Source organism: Poecile atricapillus, chromosome 12, assembly GCF_030490865.1.
Source record: "Poecile atricapillus isolate bPoeAtr1 chromosome 12, bPoeAtr1.hap1, whole genome shotgun sequence".
Taxonomy (NCBI): domain Eukaryota; kingdom Metazoa; phylum Chordata; class Aves; order Passeriformes; family Paridae; genus Poecile; species Poecile atricapillus.
Window position 1 is genome coordinate 13,356,956 of NC_081260.1, and position 15,296 is coordinate 13,372,251.

At 49.4% G+C, this 15,296-nt stretch overlaps 1 long non-coding RNA gene across 3 annotated transcripts; it reads right to left on the reverse strand.

Annotated features, from left to right (window-relative positions):
• Positions 1 to 1,217: 1,217 nt before the first annotated feature.
• LOC131583717 (uncharacterized) lies at positions 1,218 to 7,902 on the reverse strand. 3 transcript variants are annotated; one of them, XR_009278578.1, is made up of 4 exons: positions 7,786 to 7,890; positions 6,122 to 6,184; positions 3,182 to 3,857; positions 1,218 to 2,415 (listed from the first exon to the last, which is right to left on the reverse strand). It is a non-coding gene; the product is annotated as an uncharacterized LOC131583717 (long non-coding RNA). The 3 variants fall into 3 exon arrangements; XR_009278577.1 differs by having other exon boundaries at positions 1,218 to 3,857; positions 6,122 to 6,187; positions 7,786 to 7,902; XR_009278576.1 differs by having other exon boundaries at positions 1,218 to 3,857.
• Between the last annotated feature and the right edge of the window lie 7,394 nt (positions 7,903 to 15,296).

Below are 15,296 nucleotides of genomic sequence, written 5' to 3' on the forward strand. Positions count from 1 at the left end.
AGGAGTCTTCAGTTTGTGAACACGGTGAAAATGTCTTTTTCTAGCTGAGAAAAATCAAACTGACCACAACAGAAATGGCCCCAAAAAAGCAAAAGCAATTTTAAATCTTATAGTCCACCTATAAATATCAGTAGAAACATTTCTTAAAAAAAAAAAAAAAGTGATGCAAAATTAATATAAATGTACAGACAATTACCAACTTTATTGACCAATTTCTCTGTTGACCAAGTCATTCACCAAGTTATTTTCCCGAGGGGAAGCAGTGTGGTACATGGCAATTAATGGCTTGACTTGTTGAGTGGGAATGAACCATTTTACAGAAACAAGTGGAATACCAGCGTCTGGTTTAGAATGCATCAATTGTGCACCCAAACATTGAGAGATTGTCCCTTCTGAGGGCAAAGGCTTTTAAAAGCTGTTCCTCCCCACTCACACCCCCCTTGCACTGCCCCAGGCCAGAGACATCGGTGTTCCAGGGGTCCCTGTGCCGATGTTCCGACAGTGCTGACGCTCCCTGCACAGAGCAGGAGCAGGGAGTGCAGCTCTAAATCAGCAAGAGGATTTCCCCCTGCCCTACAACTATTGGCTGTGATGTAGGAATTCCTGAAAATAGCTGAAAAAACCAAATATTCTGGAATTCACAACCACCAGGAGGCTGCTGGATCGGGGCTGTTAACGATGCACAAGCACCAGCAGGACCGACAAGCTCATTCACACCATAGCAGATGAATCTTGACCAGGCAGGCACCACCCCAGCCCTTCCCAGCAGCATCCCTGACTCCGTGGTCGCCCTTGTGTCTATTCCAGCAGAGTTTGGAAGCTTCAAAGTGGTGCAATATTACGGAAAAACCCTTCACCATAGGGCTGGGACAGCTCTGGAGGAGTGATGGGTCTGCAGGCAAATCCTCAGGTGGTCCAAACTCTTTCCACCATGGCTCAAATGGTGCCAGATGCTGCCACTGGCAGACCCCCTATGCCAGCTGTACCAGAGCTGGGGTGTCCTGACAGAGGCTGGGGCAGCTGCAGAAATTTGGGGAAGGATGATGGCTCCTTCAGCAGGGCTTCCCCAGGAGCACCCCAGGCACAAATGAGTGTCCCTCCCTCTCACCCAGCTGAAGCTCTGGTCCCCACCAGCCCTTGCATCCCCCCAGTATCCCCCACACCCCCTCCCCAGGCTCTGAATAGGGCACACCCAGGGGCCAGCACTGCCCCTGTGCAGCCCCAGCTCCTCCCTCCCCCCAGAGACCAGAGAAGAGCTCATCACCATCTCCTGGACAGCAGGAAGTGCTCCCTGCTCCCTCCACCCCTGGTACCCTGGGGCAGTGCTGGGTCCTGCCCCTTCCCCATTCACGACACCAAGCCCTCGTTGGTTGCTGCCTCCGCAGTGGTTTATTGGGGTGGGAGCCCGGAGCCCCTGGCAGTGTGGGAAGAATCGTGGGGGTGCCACAGAGGGACCCCAAGAGCCAGAGCCCCGGCTCGTGCGGCAGGGACCGATTTCCAGCCTCACTAAAGCAGCAATGCAATACTGGAGAGCAACAGGCAATCCCAAACTCCAGTATTTACGTGCTGCTAGAGCACTGCTGACAGCTCTCCACGGCCTCCAGACCCCCCTCTCTGCCCCAAACACAGGGCAAGGGGCCCTTGGCCAATCCTTTGCCAGGGAAAGGACCCAAGAGCAATAGCTGAGGAGTAGATTAGTATAGGATGTGGTCATGCCCATGTTGGAGAACAAAAAGGAGCTACAAGTCCTTCCTGCCTGCAGGGCCAGACACACGAGCTCACAGGGATGTATCTGTAGCTGCAAAGGATGTGCACAGTACAAGCACCAAGAGAACGTGTCTACACATACCTGAACTAACGAGATACATGGGAATGTGTTAGCTTCCACATCTATGATAACCAGAAGCTCACTTTCTTGTCTTATCCTTGAGGTAATGAGGCAGCCCAGAATGGTCTGTATCTCCTTGTCCCTACAAACCATGATGTGCTGCTACATCTCCTCAAAGCCCACTGAATGTTGACATTCCAAATGGTATTTTGAATATATATATATGTAATTTTTTTTTAAACCATGATATAAAGAACTGAAGAACACTCTACAATGAAGACATTTAACATGCATGCATTACCACCACAGGACAGGGTTTCTTTTCTTCACAGGTGCTATCAGACAGTCGGTAACTATAAGAGAACAAGCAGTTATATAGTGCAAAGAAACCAGTTTCAGAAGCAAGGTCAGAAATTAACTGTTCCCCCCAGCCCCAAATCACACTTAGTAGTTGCTTTTGCTACTGTGAAGAGCTTGCAGAACTTCCCAGCTCTTCCAACTGGTCTGTGGGGAAATATTACCTTGTACTTTCCTCCCAGGTGATGCTGAACATCAAGGATTTTCCAGAAGTCACAATGTTAGTATTTCTGATAAATAAATCCAGATTCCAACAGTTGAAACCTGTTAAATTTTCCTTAAAATTTCTTTATTCAGCTCAACTTGACTTTTGAGATATGTAAAAAAATCCTCATTTTTAAAAAGATTAAATGATGCTTATTTACCATGTGAGTGGACAAACTTTGTATGACCAGAAACTAAAGATCTCTGGAACTTCATCACATTTCCTGCCTGTACCAGAGCAGGGCAGGGAGGGGCTGCAGCCCTGCAGAAGGCAGCTGCCAGTGGCTCTTACACACCAGCCTGCCTGGGCTGCACAGGAGCCATGCAAACACACTGATATTTTTTGTATTTCCTTTCAACCTCCCCCCCGCTCCCGTTATGTGACAACTTCCTTCAATTCATTTTCTTAAAAAGCAGCATCACAAAAAAACCTGAACAATGTTAGAAATGACGCCTTGGGTTTCAATTCTTGTGCCATCCCCTCGCACCCAACGCACCACTGAGTCCCTGCTTCTTTAGCAAACTTAAAAATAGGGATTTCAAAAGCTCTTGTGACCCATGCCAAGTGATTTTAAAATTGAAATCAAATATTTGCCAACAAAAAAGCAGTGTATTTTCACCACTTCAGTGTCCTCAACACTGACAGCACCAGACAACTCCCTAACAAGCAGCTGCTACTTGCTGCGAAGGAAACACATACCCAGTGTTACACCTGTAGGAGCTAAATCAAAACAACCCCCCACATAATATTACCATTAATTACTTCTGTAACAATGTTTTACTTGACTGTACCTGTGCAATCTCATTTCTTTCATCTCTTCAAATGAATCTGAAAGAAAAAAGCAACAGCAAACACGTTCAGCTTTAGAATCCATTTTGATGGTGCTCGAGGTTCACATTTTAATTAATGTTTTTATATTTATATAAACCAGACTTTTGCCTAGTTCAACAACAAGGGCAAAAGCTCTCTTCAGTAAGGAGGACTTTTCAAAGCAAGGGTCCAATACACTTCCACCAGCCTCCAGCAGAGAGGGAAAATCAACAGTCACACCAAGTATTGGGTAACTGGAAATTTGGGATAGGCAGTGAAATATCTATCTGAGAAAATATGCACATTTATGACATGACAGCATCAATATTTTATGCAATAGATAGTTCCATGTTTGAATTATCCCATCTCTCACTTCAGCTTCTTTCACACTTAGTTTGTGCTTTGGAAACCCAACTTCAAATCAGAAATTGGCAGCTGAACAGGGTAATTTGAGTTCACCTGAAAATCTCCAAGGTATTACTCTCAGTACCCAAGAAGGGTCAGAGGGAGCTGCATTTACCAAGAGGGATGCAGATGCTGCAGATATTTTGGAGGAGGTGGGACACAAGCTTACCTTCCCAACTCACCTCTGAACACGGGCACATCAGCCCCTGCACGGACCCTCTGGACACAATCAGATCACTGCTTCAGTAGGAGCTACAAAGCAACAACAGAAAGGGTTTGAGAGGTGCTGGCAGAGAGGGGCAACTCCAGGAGGGAGGACCAGGGCTGTTGGGCAGGTCCCCTTCCAAGGCACACACAGATAGGTGCAAGTATTTTTAAAATTAGAGAAGAAAAAAATCAAGTTTTCAGCTCCAGATAGGGCAGACTGTGCAGCACAGTAACCACATCCCTCCTCTCTCCATCCTCCCCATGCCTGCAGCTGGGGCTACTGGCACTACTGGCTCAGTGTGACTCTGGGCAGTGGGACCCAAGGCACACTGGTAACCTCAAATCATAACCCAGGTGCTGTACAGCAAGGAGGGATGAGCCAGAAAATACAGGGGAAGCTCTGGGCAGGTGGGAAAGCCATTGAGCACAACCATGGCCAGCACCTTCCTCCCTGAAGCAGCAGCAAGAACAACTCCACTGGTCCTGGCAGACCAGAAGCAAAGGAAACATCTTAATTATGCTGGTTTAGGTGATAAACCAGGCCTAGGACAAGAGGTAAGATGCAGAGAGGCTGTTTGGGAGTTGATGCTTTTGTGGTGGCACCACAAGTGCCCTCTGTCACTGTCAGGTAGAAGCAGCATCCCAGGAGCACTTTAAACTTCCAAGCAGCACCCTACTACAGCCAGGAACAGGGGTGTCCTGCTTCCTGGTAACCCCAAACATGAGAAGAACTGCCCCAAAAGCTCCATCTCAGTGCAAAAGCACTGCAACAGCCCTTCTGCTGCCAAGAGCTCCACGCCTGCAGTGTGTGCACCAGTCTTTCTAGAAATAGAAACTTCTACCTGTCATCTACGTAAGCCAGCCACCTACAGAGGTTTAATTAAATCCCCCAAATAACTGGGGAATTTGAACATGCAGAAAACCATTAATGCAATTCACAAAACAATGCAACTTCTGCTTGCCAAAGTATATTGGGCAATTAAATAGAAAACACCCCCCCGCTCCAATCACACACACAAAACCGTAACAAATTCCCTCTGAAATACTGGATTCTCTTAAAATACAACCTCATCTCTCCCCACTGACACTAACCAGAAAAAAAAGAGATGGTAAAAAATGTGAGAAGGAGCACCATGGGAAAGGAAAGGAAATAAATATAGGAGCCCATGACAGGACAGATTTGCATACAGAGCCTTTACTGACCCACACACTTCAGGGTTAGGTGAGCTCAGACAAGTAAATATTAAGCATTTCCTATATATAGGAAAAAAAATAGGAATAAAATCCCCAGCTCTGCTATCCAACAGTTTTCTAGGAGACATGCACAAACAAATCCTGAAGTCATTGTTCTCATTCTAAACAATTGGGAAAAATAAAAAGGCACTTATTATTTTACAAAAAGACTAAAGTAAATCATCTCATTACAGCTGAAGGTCCAGGGCGCTCATTAGCGAGGCAAAATTATGGTGACAAAACGAAAATAAGGGTGTGAGTAACACCACCAGAACACTTCATATCTGCCTGGCTCTGAAAAAATCCCAACACTTTCGTCGCTGCCTCCTTTTGAACAATGAGGTTTAACCAAAAGTCACGTCCGAATATTTACAGATGTGGCCAATAGCTGGGATCAGACCCGGCGCTTGATCGACAGCCACCACATGGCTCCAGCTCCGCCGCTCCCGGCAGGAATTGCCTCGCAGAGCTGCGGAAGGCGAGCGAGGGCTGCGGGAGGAGAAGTGGCTGTGAAGGAGCCGAGCAGTCGGACGTGGGAACCGCACACAGCCGAGTTACTTTCATTTGCGCGGCACCCACAGCGCATCTCCCCATCACCCCAAATCGCTGCCCTGCCCAGCCAGGACTCACTCCTGGGGGTACAAAATTAACGCAGAAAATGTATTTCCTCCCTGTTCTTGCCGGAGCCATGTGAGAGCAGGTTGTTCCTCATGCGCTTCATCAAAAATAATTTTTTTTTCCCCCCTCACTAATTTGCCCATAAAAGGGTCAGGGAGGCAGCACACGGTTCGTATAAACCCCAGCACGTTTTCCTCGCAGCACGGCGCACCTTCCCCGCGCTAAACCACACGCCATCGACGCGCTCTTAGGTGGGGCCGAACACCCGAAACCAAACTGCAGCTACAAAGGGCAGATTCAAATAACGCAAAAAATGAATTCGTTAACTTCACTCGATGTGAAACTCGAGCCCAACACTGTTACCAGCAGGATCAGCTGTGTTTACCAAGGCGGGGGTGTTAGTGGGACGGGGAGCTACTGGCGCTCGGAAAGGCCTGCGGGACAAGACTTCAACTTACAGCACTCCAGAAAACCAGTAAAATCCACTGTAAAATTCCAGGATCCACAGCTTTTTCTCAACACTGCTGAGGAGAACAAAAGTATGATGCTTTTTGTTACTTCCAAGTTTTAGCATTGTCATCTCATCCAGTTAAACAAGGGTCAGATCTGGAAGCCCGGTTCCTATACAGTTTATTTGTTAAGAACAGGAAAAAAACAAACAAAAAACCTATTTCTTTTTTGGTCAGATAATAATTCAAAACATAACAAGCACACTGACTTTTTTTTTTCCTTTTTCGATTTGCCTGAAGCATTACTTAAAGCTTCCCTCTTATATTTCTTTAACGTTTAGTGCATTAGCAGCTCAGTTTTAATGTATTTCCCACCAAAGTCGATTAACTAAATACAGACTTTTGCAGTTGCCGGTGAGTTCTTTGGATTTCTTCAGAATATAAGATGATGAAACTTGGCAGATGGTCCCTCACCTACACTTAACACGCATAAGACACACCAGCAAAATTCCTGTTTTTTGGGGTGAGCAATTAATGATCTAACCTTGGAAAACTCACTCTCCAAACGTAAAAAAATTGTCTTTATATACCTGATGCACATACGGGAAAAATATTGTATGTAGGATCAATTAGAAAGGGAAAAGTCCCAGTGCTGTGCATGTTGCTCCATCACTGCAGCTCCCAGAGCGCTGCGAGGCTGCCCTGGGAAGCTGGCTCTTGCCAGGATATTCAAATTTCCTGTACAAAGCGAGCAACCAGAGAGGGGGAAAGGAGAAAAAAAGCAAAAACTGGCTGCCAATTGGATTTTCTTTAAGATTTTAAATTATTTCGGCGAATTATTCTTTGGTGATACTAGTAAATTTTTTTTTAAATATATAAAACTATTTTTTACGTGCGGGGGCGCGCAGACTCCGCGCCGGGCCGGCAGCCCGCGGGTCCCCGCGTTCGCTTTAAAAAAAGAGGGAAACGGGAAAAAAAAAAAAAAAGAAAAAAAAAAAAAGAAGAAGAAGAAAAAAATCAACCCCGAGCCCCACCTGCGGGGGGCGGGCGCGGCTCAAAAGAAAAAAATAAAAAATAATTTAAAAATTATTAATAGTGAGAGGGGGAAAAAAAAAAAGTGAGGAGAAGGCAGCCGGGGGGTGTTGGGGGCGCCCCGCACCCACGTGGGAACCGGCCCCGCACCCACGGCCCGGGGGGGCCCCGCCCGCCGCCCCCCGGGTCCCCCCCGCTGTCACCGCCCGCTGCGTCACGGCCCCCCCGGGCCCCCGGGCCGCCTTTGTGCGGCGCGGGGCGGCTCCCCCGGGGGGGGCTCTCGGTGCTGCCGCGCTCCCCACCCTCCCCCGCCCCTAAAAAGTTCTTTTTAACAGTTCTGGGGGGGTTGGTTGGGGTTTTCGGTTTGTTTTTTTTTCATTTCTTTGCCGCCCCCCTCCCGCGAAGTTTCGGCCGGGCCCGTGTCCGGCCGTGCCCCGCGGGGAGCGGCGCGACCCCGCCCACGGGGCAGCGGCGGGAGGGGGTCCCGCCGAGCCCCCCCAGCGAGCCCCGTCCCGCCTGTCCCCCCCGCGGGGCCGAGCCGGGCCGGGCCGTGCCGCCCTCAGCGGGGACAGGGCACAGGGGGTGCCGGCCGCCCCGCGCCGCGCCCCGGCCCCGCCGCCCTGCCCGCCCTCCCTCCTCACCTCCGAGTCCACTCGAAAATGGCGCCGAAACCGAAAAAACTTCGCAAATTTCATTGTAGGCGGCTGCAAAGGCTGCTGGGAGCGGGGGCGGCCGCAGCACCGCCCGCCGGGGCGGGCCGGGCCGGGCTGGGCGCGGCGCGGGGCGGGGTGGCGATGCTGCGGGACCGCCCGGCGGCCGATGCGCGGCCTGGCTGGGGCTGAGGGGCTGCCCGGGCTGAGGGGCTGCCCGGGCTGTGGGGCTCCCCGGCCTGTGGGGCTGCCCGGGCTGTGGGGCTGCGGGGCTGCCCGGGCTGTGAGGCTCCCCGGGCTGCCCGGGCTGTGGGGCTCCCGGGGCTCCCCGGGCTGAGGGGCTCCTCGGGCTGAGGGGCTGCCCGGGCTGAGGGGCTCCCCGGGCTGAGGGGCTCCCCGGGCTGAGGGGCTCCCCGGGCTGTGAGGCTCCCCGGGCTGTGAGGCTCCCCGGGCTGTGAGGCTCCCCGGGCTGAGGGGCTGCGGGGCCATGAGCGCCGGGGACAGGATCCACCTGCCTCCGGACCGGGGCCGTGAGCCGGGACCGCCGCGACCCTGCAGCCGCCGAAAGCCGCGTGCAGAGAAAAAACCTCAATTAGGGAAAGAGTAAACAGATGTGTGTAAAACACGAGAGCTGCACGGGAGCGGTGGGGAAGCTCAACTTGGCCCTTCGTGCAAACCGGTTCGTTCCGCTGCCTTTTCCGTCGGGGGTTTATGGCCTGTTATAACCCAGACTGAAAAGGGATGTTGCTTTTTCAGCCCTGCTTGGGTAACAGTCTTGTTACTCAGTGTGCGGCTCTGTCCATGCACTCACACGACATCAGAGTGAGACTTAAGATCGTTCTCATTTTTCCCCGTTACTGTGATACTAAGTTCCTCACAAACACTAATTCTCAGTCTGCATTTCTCCGAGCTGCAGGCTTTCCCACATCCAGCCGGCACAGCCTTATGAGCTGCCTGGAGTCACACAGGAGCAATGGGAGCAGGATTTCAGAACCCACAGCGCACATCCTGGGTGTGCGACGGCACCACGACACGCTCGCAGGGAGGATGGGCTCTTTGGAGACATGGTTTTCCAGAGATTTTCAAATGTGAGGAGTCAGAACTTGGGTGAATGGTGATTCGTGCTGGTGGGGAGCCTGGCAAGCTGAGGCCTGGGAAAAGTGATGCTGAGGCAAAATGTTCCCTTCCAAAAGGAGAACGCAGAGCTGGTGGTCAGAAACTTGCAGGTTTGTCACACTCGCCATTGGAAGTGGTTAAAGCTACCAAGTCTCTTGTTGGCCTGGTGGGTTTGAATTATTCCTGCAGTTTTTATTTCTACCCCCACCCCAAAGAGCAAAAAAAACCCCAAACCCTGTTGCTAAATAATTGCTCTGTTCTCACAGGTGAGCAGTGAAGCTCAATTAATTCTGCTTTGTGAAGTGCTTCTGATCCTCTGATGGAAACATGTAGGGGCAAAACACTTTTATTTTGCAACTTGCAAAGGCTGATAAGAGTGATGAAAACGGAAAAAGCCTCACCACTGAGGGGGATTACAGCCCCACGCTTTTTCCACTCGAGATCTTAGAGATGAGCTGATGGCTGCTGCTTTTCGTTTAGAAGGGTTTTTCCCCCTCTTTTGAAAGAAACGCAATCACTACCAAGTATTCTAGAGGGACTTCATCTTTAAACAAATAATGTTTTTCTTGTTGGGTGTGCACTATTATTTTCTTAATTATTCCTGGATTTCTGCCTGTTCCACCAAGAGTTTTCTCAGATGGCAGAAACAATTGGTCCTTTTTTATTACACTAATAGCAAAAAGTATCCCTAATAAAAAGACTCTGTACATCCCATAAACTCAAATGGGACACATTTTGCCAACAATCACACCTCTTCATTGAGGCATCATATATGCTGCTTTTTTTTTTCTTAAACTTTTTTTTCCACATTACTATTGTTTACTATTCGGCCCCACTGGCTGGCTAAGTCTTGGTGCCAAAACGAAACTAATCGAGTCATTTATTTAGCACCAGAGCCCTCCCACTCACCCTTAGCATGAATGTTGAGATCTCAGCAGATGTGGTAGGGAATGAATGGGCAAAGAGATTCACCTACACAGAATCACATCTACTTGTGGGTGGCCTCTAATTAATTTGGCTTTGAGGCTCTGCTGCAAGGTAGATGGGTTAGGAAGTCTGGCCAGGAGTCATCTGGTTGAATCATACCTATTCTATGGAGAACTTCATTGTGTAGCTGCGTCTGACTCCCACCCTTGTGAGAACTAATTAAAAATAAAAATAAAAAAAAGCTCCCCACACTTATTGGAAGTCAAATATAAATGTCAGCGTTTCGGATGAAATGGTATCTTGGGAGGCTCCTGCACATTTAATCAGCTGGTTGTGCCGTGTATATCATGGCCTCAAAAGCTGCAGTGAGAACCACGAAAGGCACTGGCTTAACATCAGCAAAAGTGTTTGCCAAGCTTGGATTATGTCACTGCTTTATGATCTTGCTTTGTAAAGGGAGAATACTCTTGGGGAGAAAGGACTCGGCATGCCGGATCTACAGCGCGAGCAAGGAATGAATGCTGCTCACAGAGACGGGGGGGAGGGCAAGGGATTCTGTTTGCTGGGGTATTTTTGCAGATGGATGCTGTACGGTTGCTGCTGCCAAGCAGAGATGCGCCCCACGGATCACTGGGCTGAAAGCAAAAAGCCCAAAATACCCCGGCAGAGCTGTTTGCTGCTTGCCCTCCCACGGGCACACCTGTGGGGGCCTTGCCTGGGTCCTGTTTGTCATTGTCCCCTGGCACTCAGGGCATCACCATTGCACTCCAGGGAATGTAGAGATGCTCTGAGGCCCCCTGGCTCTCCCCTGCCTCAGGATAGTGACACCCAGCCAGGCTGGGCTTGTCAGATGCTCAGAATGTGATGCCCTTACAGAGGTGGCAGCCATGGAACTGGTTAAAAAAATAAACATCCCACACCACACATCTGAAATGTGGCCTGCTGAGATGCTTCTGTTCCCTGTCACAGGGGTGAGCTGTGGCCACTCCTTCCGTGCTGCAGGCTGGTGGTAAAGGCAGGAAACTCTTTGAGGAGACCAATTCTGTTTGCCCAGCACCAGCCCAAATGCTGGGCTTGCATCTGCTTCTGCAAGCGCAAGGAGAATAAAGAAAAAGCCTGGAGGTTACGTGCACTTTGAGGAGGGCTGTTGGTGGTGGGACAAGTGACATTGGAGGGGACAAACAGCTGAAGAGAAACAGCTCTTCAAAAGCAGCCCCTGGTGTCTGAGAGCTGTGCTGCCCTTGCTTTCCTGTTGCAGCAAGAGCCTTGTGCAGCCCCCAGTCCCCACCCGCCTCGCTGCCGGAGCATCCTGCCCAGTCTGGAAACTTTCCACTGCTACTGGGCTAATAAACTGTGCTTCTTCTGGAGGAGTGTCTGGCCAGCCCTTAGCTGCATCCTAATACTGGGTTTAGCATGGGAACAGGGGTCCCTGTGTCTGCAGAGGCTGTGTAGAGAACAGGGAGTGCAGGTGGGCAGCCTGGGGTGCCTGGGACAGTGGAAAGGACCAGGTGTGGGTACACATGGCCACAGCGCTTTGTGTTACCCAATGAACACAACAGAGCTCCTGGTGTGAAGAATGGGGACCAGGGTCTTTTACTTATTGCATTTCCTCCAGCACAGTAAACTGCCCGTCTTGAGCTCTGACTTCTGCACTAACCCTTTCTGCAGCCTTTCAGTCCCTTGTGAACAGACTGAACAGCGGGTTAGTGCTTGGTTTCTTTCCACATCTCCTTCATCTGCCCTTGTTCTCCAGCCCTGGTGTTCTGCAGTTCCCCCAGCTCTGTGTGTAGTGTGACAGTCTCAGTTTGGATTCCTGGGTACCCTCAGTGCTTGCAGCCGCCTCAGCCACTCTGCAGTGTGGAAAATGGGTGTGGTGGCCATGCCAATGGGTTTTTGGCAGCATCTCCCACCTTCCCTTGGCTCAAAGAGTGCCCAGAGCTCTGTCTGGACAGGGATTTCACTGCCCGCCATCCCGCCTGCCAGCACAGCCTTGTCATTGTGATTTGTCACACATCTCTGGTGTGTGTTGAGGATCTCACTGAGGGCCCGTTTGCCCTCACTCCTTGTCTGGCACGAGGAGTGGCCGGGCCTTGCCGGGCCCACACGCGGCTGTGCCGGCGCCTGTGCTCTGCTCTCGAACCAGCAGCATGACATTCCCTATCATCAGCCTCCTTTCCTTCACTGGAGGGGGGGTATTTTTGTAGGAAATATCTGGTTTTCTATTGAAACACTAATTTTAAAGGATTTTTTTTGTTGTTTGGCAGTGGAAACCTTCAGCAGAGGCACCAGCTCCCCAGTCCACCCCTCTTTGCCTTTGCAGTTATTTGCTGTATTTATTTACTGCAAAATTTGCTGTATTGCCTGACATTTTTTGGTTATCAAAATATTTTGATTATGTGCAGGGGAGGGGGCGGGTTGATAGCACGGCCGACATCTCGATAGAAAACTGCCTGTAAAATATTCTAACTAAATTCAGGGCAGGGAAGAGTGAGATACTCCAGCCTGTCCCAGGCAAGCCCTTGGCACTGCTGCTGTGACCTGGCTGTTCAGAGCCTGGGGTCAGCTCAGACCCATTTCCCTGTATATTTCTGGCCCTTTTGTGAGCTCTCCCCATGGATGCACGGAAAGGAGGGCAGGGGAGAAGATGCTGCTGCAGGACCACATCCCAAAATCGCTGCACAGGTTTTCCCATGGAGCCTGAGAGGGGACAGAGGCAGGATACAAAAAGCAGAGCTTGAAGGGGTGGGAGGGAAGTTACACATCAAGGTCACTCCAGAAAGGGCTGAAGCACTTCCCACTTTGTTCTCTCTGGCAGAATGTTGTCTTTGTGAGATGACCACCAGCCCACTGGCTGTGAAGATGTCTGCTGACCCTGTTCTTGAGCAAATGCCATCAGCAGGAGAGATCCCAACGCGTGAGTGAAGAGCTGCTCACTCTTGAAAAGCAATTTTTGCATTTTGATTTGAAATAGCATTGAGAGATTATCTGTTACAGCAGCTCTCCAGCTTCTGCATGCAAAAGTGTTTACAATTTTGAAGATCAATATTTATCAGCACACAATAATTTTGCCTGTTCCTGCAATTGTTCTGTATCTAAACAAACTCCTCTGACTTCCCCAAAGCCAGCATGCTTAAAACTTTTTCTGATTTATGTTACCAAACCTGCAATTTGTCATTGATATGGTATTCTGTCAGAAATGCAGTGCTGTGGGCATGTACATATAAATATTGTGTTCTCTTGGCAAAGCCAAATGTCATGATAGGATAATGTGTTATTTAATACAGAGCTGTAGATTAGACAAGGACATTTGCAATACAAACCAGTCCCAACATCAGACGGTTGCAAAAGTTATTGTTATGCTGATCCTGTAGGAAAACTGATATTTCTAGCTGAACATTTTATGTATTGTACTCCGTGACCATCCCATGGACCTCTGCCATATGACACACAGTCTTAAATTATACTGTCCAAGGGCCATTTTGTACAATTCAAGGCAATAGCCCCAGGAGGAACCCCTTAGACATGCAAGGAGTCTGAAATGGTAGGTTAGTGATTGTCTTTAGATGCCCTTGGCCCTCCTCCTAGGAAAGACGGTCTGTCTCCTGGCTTTTTTACCTGGAAGATGTATTAATTCCTAAAGGCTAGCTCCTAGAATAGTTCAGAGAAAGCCCAGTGAAGCAGTGAAGCTGTGAGATGGGCTGAGAGGGACAGGCTGGGCTCGTGCAGGACAGATTCCAAATGCTGGAGAGAGCCCAGCACACCAGTCCCAAACTCTCTGCCTACTGGTGTTTCCCTGCTTTCCCACCCTGGGATGGGATGGAAGGGCTTTGGGAAGTGTCATGCAGGACTGTGGCTCTCCAGCCCACAACCACTTGCTTTGGTGGCTCTTGGACCCCCACCTAGGGAAGGTTTATCTCAGGGGGCTTTTGAGGGACCCAGCTCCCACAGAGATATTGGTTGCTTTTGAAAATCTTGGGTTTTGTTGATGACACTCCTGGAAACAGATATTTTTCTGAAGAGAAGTGTTGCTTTCTAATAAGGCATTTTTGAGCTGGGATAACCATTTTGTGCTGATCCCAGCTGCTTGTGCTGTGTTCCAGTGGGGGAAGGAAATCATGGCACTGGGTGTGCAGGTTGGCTGTGCTCCAGTCATCCTATTAGCAGAATTTTAACAGGAAGACAAGCATTGCTCCTGGGGATATACATTAATTAAGTTTCTATATGGCCAGGGCACAATATAGGTTTACACAAGCTTTTTACCCTAAATTGCTCAGGTTTTTTTAATTACTCAATTACCTTGAGTTGCACCTGCTGTACAACAGAGTGTTTTTCACTCTGAGGATCAGGATGAAGAGTTGTTGCTCTTACCCTACAATCAATGCTGGCAGAGCTCAGGGGGAATCACTTTGTTCACATCTTCCTTTCTTTTAAGCGCATTTTATCTCGTGGTGCCTCCAGCTAGCATGGGGACTTTGGGGATGAATCTGGAATTTAAAGCCATGCAGGATGTGACTTTCTGTGTAAAACTGCTGGTTTGAACCAGGAATTAATTCAGCAACTCAAAGTGCAGAAGCAACATCAAAACAGGCTTCAAATTGTATTTCTCATGTTGTCCTGGGTGCAAAGAGATGTTTTGTGAGCAGGAGGCAAAGCCTGCAAGGAGAGTGACTGCACCACACACTGCTTTGCAAATTCACATACAATTGTGTCTTTCTGGACAGAATACTGGGCTCTTAGCTGCCACATCTGGCCCAATTCCAGTGAAATCTGTTAAGAGCTTTATGCTTGCCATTGAAAACGCAAACTCTAGCATTATTTTTAGAGAAAGAAGTAGTATTTTTATATGTGTGTGTGTGTGTGTTTATGTTTGTGTGTTTCACAACATCACTGCACGTTGTCACTTGAAAGCTGCAGTCATCCCTGGGGCTTCCCATGCCTTGGTGTGACCCACCCTGGCACAGCCTGGGGAGATGCAGAAAAGCCTTGACCCAATCAAGGGGCAGCCAGCAGTGCCTTGCGACCCCCAGACAGCAAGGCCCAATGCCACAGGAATCCCTTGCAGGGATGGCTGTAGGTGTTGGAAAAGGTGAGAGAGGAGAAAAAGTGTGAGAAAGGGAAGCGGCAGCAAAACCAGTCTAGCCCAAAAGGCAGAACGCCAAAATGAGACCACCCAGAATACATCTAATTAGTACTTTTCCTAAATTAGTGCTTCTCTCTGCTTGTCTTTCATTAATTTTTCTCCTTCATGAAATGTCAAGTCTAGTGGGTGTGATAAAGCTCTCAGGGGGAACAGGGGAGGATGTAGAGGCAGTGAGTGAGCAGTGCCTCCAGGCTGCCCTCAGGATGGGGTGTAGGATCAGGCCCCATGCCAGCCCCAAAGCCTGCCTGGCTGGGAATGGTGCTGGTGGGGGGAACTGGACCAGGTGAAGAGACAGACCAGAAGTCCCTGTAGAAATGCA